Below are 6,026 nucleotides of genomic sequence, written 5' to 3' on the forward strand. Positions count from 1 at the left end.
TCTCAATTTTATCATTTTCATTTTTTCTCCGAAACTGCATTATTGCTCGAGATATGTCTGTGATATTCTATGATGTGATTGCGTACACTGTGATGTTCTGCGATGTAGGCTATGATATGCTGTTAACCAATGGTGCGATAAAACTGTACAAATATTAACGTTGCAATATTGAACCTAATTTCCACGAAGTACAAAACTGCATCCTCCTAGTTCACTTCCTTTGCATACTCAGTGACACTTAAAAAAATTAAATGATGAGGTTTTATGTGCCAAAACCACTTTCTGATTATGAGGCACGCCACAGTGGGGCACTGCGGAAATTTCGACCACCTGAGGTTTTTTAACGTGCACATAAATCTAAGTACACGAGTGTTTTCGCATTTCGCCCCCATCGAATTGTGGCCGCCGTGGCCGGGATTCGATCCCGCGACCTCATGCTTAGCACCCTAACACCATAGCCACTGAGCAACCATGGCGGGTGGAGTGACACTTCGTTTAACCGTTTATGGGTTGCGGGCTCATAATTATCCCACTCTTTTCAAGTGCCGATAAATGGTCGAGGGTGCACCTACGTACCATATTTTAGCACGCTCAATACTCCCCAACAGTCAAATACACTATGCATTGTGTTTTCATCTTTCATTAATGTGCCCCGTTGGTGTTCTGAGTGTTTTTACATGCGCGGGTGTGCTGTTCGACAAGGCTCATATCGGCAGCAAAATGTTTATTTGAAAACCTGTTGAGCTTTTCAGCCTTTTTTTATTAGCTGGCTCAATACTTCTTGAAGCAATCTTCAAGTTCAATGCAAGTTTCCTGATACAGTAAAAATACTTAGGTATGGGTACGTACCACGCTTGATGTCTTTTTACAAATGATTGGTACAGGTGCGTACTCTTTTTATTCTACAAAAGGAGCAGTCGGAATGGCCTGAAAGCTGTCATTCCATTTCTAGTCATTCTGAGTGCAGTTTTACTATTTGTGTATGCATGTGATACATGTACCGAGCTCGCACCTTATAAAGGGGTAAACCAAAGCAACATCTAACTCGGTAACTGCCTTAATCAGATCGATTATTTAATAACTGTACGGCGTGATCCGAGGTAGCACTTGATGTTGAGCGCCACGTAGTGTGTAACTACGGGTACTTGTTTCTTGACAGTCGTGTATTCTATTACTATACAAGATTTCATTACTGCATTAAATCAATGTAATGAGTAATGACTTTGTATGACATTTTCAGCATAACATGATTCAGAAAGTACATTTGTTTCATGCGCTTGTTTTGCATTACTATTTTGTTTTTCGAATATGGGCATTTTTTGTAATATGTGATACATATTTCATACTTATTTCTCATGTTCTTGTGCACTAAATGAAGCGCTGTATTTCTCTTGCATTCAAGGTATATTGAGCATCACATAGTACAAGTACAGCATTTCTCCATTGCACAGCTGCATTTGTTCAGACAGTAGCGCACAGCATAAGACTGCAACGTTCAATTCCACTGTGACGATGAATGTCTCATTCCCAAGTCGCACATATTTTAGGGCTTTTACTTCCATTAAATAATATTTATTCAGATTATTCCAACCCAATATCCACAAGTAACCGAGAACGCACAAGGGAAATGCCAACTGGCAGTTGTAAAGAACACACATATACTGCATCCGAAAGGAATTTTCTCAGTGTTCTTGCATTCTTGCTTGAACTTGTAGCATTTTGTATCTCTGTTGTAGAGAAATAAGTCTTGTTATGAATAGTTGGTTAAATGTAACTCATCTTGCTTTTTTTGTGTGTTTCATTCTAAACTTTTAATTAAATTTCATTTTTTTATATGGGATGTTTTCTATTTATGTACATGCTGTAACTATTTAAGCAACCTGCTCTCGGAACACAGTGATGTACACTTCATGTGAAAATGACATGCACAGAAGGAGGGTCCGAAGTTAACCTGTCAGGCAGACCAGTTAAAAAAGCACATAGGGTTAGCTTTAGTGACAATGCAGAAAAAAAGACCACATACACATGATTAACAAAATCGAGCCCCTCGGTTCCCCTTCTCTCATTATTGCAGGAAAAAAATACATGTGTTTACATGTAAAATGCAGTTCATATGCCAATTTTAGTGAGACAAATCACTGGCATACGACTGCTATAAAACCTGTAGTTCTTCACCATAAATGGAGAAAAAAAAAGCTCAAGAAAGGAAATAGTAGTAAGGGCAAAATCGTACACAATTACAGGAGCCAAAGTACTTGTTACGACGCTGGAAGAGGAAAAAGTTATACAATACGCCTGAAAAAATAAAAAGCAATTACCCGTATGTATACATATATACAAAGTGGTGCAGTTTAACCATTAGGAGCTGTAGGGGCACAAAAAATGAAAGGAAAGGACTGGGATTTCAGCACCGCCTGACAACGTTTAACTGCCACGACAATGAACCTTCTGCAGACATGAAATAATCTGCTATTTCTTCCCTCATTGCCATGGCCGCTGAAGTGGGGCGGTTGTTTGATGGCAGTGCCTGGGTTCCAATTTGGGTGAGTGGGGATTTGGAAACTCCGGAAGGGAGCCCCAACGCTCCCTCTTGAAAGAAAGTCTCGATGGGACTCTTCTTGAAAAAAGAACCATCGGAAAATTGACCTTGTGCTTCGATATCCACCATAATAAAGCTATAACTAGCATCTGCTACAGCCAGCATAAGTAATGAGTAGAACCTCTTGTAGTTGTAGCAGTCGGACCCACTGTTGGGGCATTTGATTAGAAAGTGCTTTCCATCAGTGCTGCCTATATTATTCGAAAAATTCCATTTATCATTGTATTCTGCTGTTATCTTCCGCCACTTCTGTTCACTTGCACGTGCAAGCACAAGGGGTTTCAAGCAGTCCCAGATTGCTGGCAGTGTCTCTTTCAGGATGTCTGACACCGTCGATCCATGCATTCGGTAACTCATGGCAATATCTTGCACGGACCCTCCTGTAGCCAGGAATCTGGAAAAGTGTTAATGGAACAGATTTTTTTAATAATTGTTGAAATATTTTCATATCTATGTTTACAATGAAATTAATTAATACCAACATCATTATAAGGTTCGTTTGAAAATAAATACATTGCATCTCACGAACGCTACAAGGGCCACACTTAGTAACAGAAATGGTTTGTCGGTGTGTCGGCCTACCTAACAAGTACTGTAGGCAGACAGACAGGCAGCCAGAATTTGTGAAAAATAGGCAATCAACTGAGCAAAAGAAACAATAACGTAAAGCTGTATTTGGCTAAATATAACGCATGGGGAAGTTTAGGAAAGCAAATATATGGATGTTTAAGAACTTTGCGAAATTCTGAAAAATTGGGAACTCCAAATAGGAAAAACATTTCGGGAAAGAACTGTTAGCTGTGACGGATATTAGTTGGAGCAAAAATGGAACAAATTAGTCAGTAATTGAAATGCACTTTTAGTTTTTTAAACCAGCACAGTCCGAGGGGCAGTGTCAATGGCGAGTTTGAAGCCATGGGCAAGACAATGTCATATCAGTTTTTTTTAAACGAAGAAATAGTCATTGTCAGCAAAGCAAGGAATTCTGGTGCTTTTTCTATCACAAAACCGAACCTGAGCTGATATGATGGGCCTACAAATGCGGAGACGCCACGGAAAAATATGCGAGAGGGTGTTATTTTACATGGAGCCCTTTGCGAGCAATACGATCGAGCGTGGCAAAGCCACTTTTTCCACCCAGTAGCGGCCACTCACACCACCGATTTATCGGATTTTTCAAGTCATCTACCCACCCACATATTTTTCGACTCTCTACCGCATGCAGTTCTCGCAGCATTTCCTTGCTCTATGGCAACCGCGCTTTCCCGTTACGGCTCTTAGAATATTCAAAGCTCAGCTTCTCCACATAGCTCACGAGCGTTGTGGTTCAGCTTGTGACAGGTATGTTGAAGATCAGCGAATAAAAATAAAAATGTGCAATATGTTTAAAATTATACGATGTGCCCTCTGAAGCAGATCTCAAGAAAAAAAGTAATTTTTGTAACTACACTATGCCCGTACGCCGGCTCGTCACGGCACTGTCTCCGTAAATAGGTGAAATAAATGTTTACCACCACCACCACAACCGCATTGTCTAATTTCTAGGAAATTATGAAAAGCATATATTTTACCTCAGTGTCACCGCAAGCCTTTCTGACGGAGAGATAGGCCTCCTGTGCGTTGGAGGGCGTATAAGCCTGTCGTGGCAAGGCTCAACAACTTGTCGAAAGATGCCTTTGTCATCCTGAGTTCAAGCAATGCACGAAAATTTGGCACAACATATTTCAGCATGCTCGAGCTACACAATCACGAAAGCAATACAGTTGTTATGTAACTCGCTTTCTTTTACCTGAAATACTTGAAATGATATTCAGGATAGCTCTGCCGCAGCTCCTGTATTAGGTGGCGGTACTCGCCGTACTCCGGACGCTTGTCGAAGATCTCTCTTATGTAGAGAGACCTCTTCCTCTTGCGGCGCAGACGATGTACCAACAAACTGAGAATAATGTTTTTCGTACGGGGTATGTCCACGCCATCGCTGAGAACAAACACGAAGCAGATCACAAAGAGGGAGAAAAACGCGCGCGAAATCCGTACGAAAGGAGGGAGACACTTCACAGGCACAGATGCGAGTGGCGAGTGGAATTGTTTTGCGGGTTCACGACAGGTGGCGCGACGTTCTGCGCATTAACTGCGCATGCGTTTCTTCAACTGCGGCCGCTGCGCCCATAGAGTTAGTAGAACAACTCTAGAGGAAAAGCTGGGCCGCAAAAGTGGGAACCTCTAGGGCGCCGCCCTGTTGCTGCTGGTCAATGTGGCCAGCGCAATTACTATTGAAAGAGCTGAAAACAAGTACAGGTCACCTTATGCTTTGTCATCTAAAAACGCGTACCTGATGGCTTTATGAAGGTGGTGCGTTAATTTTAAGTTCACAGAAAGTGATCGCTAAGTCCATGACTTATGTAAATAACGATGTACGCATTCATGCAATGAAGGCTGACGCGAATTTCGGTTTCGAATCTGTTTTTTGGATGCGTAGTAGTTTCGTACAGTTTAGCTTTGACATGCGATCGCGCGTCGACATCGGACGCTATGGCACACTCGTGCCTTATGAGCCACCAAAGCCCCGAAGTGCTCTGACATATACCTTCACATGTAAGTAAACGAATGTATCTCCTTGTTGAGAATATCACGCGAGTAGGCAGCTCTTGTGGTGCATCGCAATCGTTTGAGAAGCGTCACAGTAGATCATTTTTCTACATGCGGAGCGGTGTTTTTATTTGCAGGTTTCCCTTCAGTAGGAAATTGCTGGACAGACGGACCAGCGCACCGGAATTGTACTGGCGAAGCCACAAGCAACTCAAAGAACCTGTTTAATTGTTAAACTTTGAACAATCACGCTTTTACAAAGGCCACAGCAGAAAAACAGCCTGATGCCGAGTATTTCTGTGCCACAAAGCAATGAAGAGGCGAGTGCCTAATAGGGACGAAATCGAGTGCATCAAGACTTAGAACGACAGAAAGCTGAGCTAGTTGGTAAGGACTCATTATGCAAAACAGAGGTGAGGCGTGCAGACAGGACACAAGAGTAGAGAAGTGGGCGGCGCTCGTGTTGTTTGCTTGTAAATACTCTACTCTTGTGTCCTGTCTGCACGCCTCACCTCCGTTTTGCATAACGAGTGCATCAACCCACATAATAATAGCGTAGGCGTTCTATTAACTGTGCAATATTTTCAACACTTCCTTGCATGCCATTTCATGTGGAATATATTTTCTGGTCACAAATTTGTGCAGCGAATCTATTTGCATGATCGACTCCGGGCCTGTGGAACCGTTCACTTGCACTTGATGCTGAGTCTTTTACATGTATCCATAAACTGCAGATATGCACATCAGATCCCTGCGAGCATTTTCAAAATTCAATTATTTTAGACAACAGGCACATATGCAATACTGACATAATCTCAAATACCACTAAGCAGCTGGG

At 42.0% G+C, this 6,026-nt stretch overlaps 1 pseudogene; it reads right to left on the reverse strand.

The window, feature by feature from the left end:
• Nucleotides 1-1,715: 1,715 nt before the first annotated feature.
• Nucleotides 1,716-5,182, reverse strand: LOC126526132 (uncharacterized; annotated as a pseudogene).
• Nucleotides 5,183-6,026: the final 844 nt, after the last annotated feature.

The sequence above is a fragment of the Dermacentor andersoni genome, chromosome 8 (assembly GCF_023375885.2).
Source record: "Dermacentor andersoni chromosome 8, qqDerAnde1_hic_scaffold, whole genome shotgun sequence".
Classification (NCBI taxonomy): Eukaryota; Metazoa; Arthropoda; class Arachnida; order Ixodida; family Ixodidae; genus Dermacentor; species Dermacentor andersoni.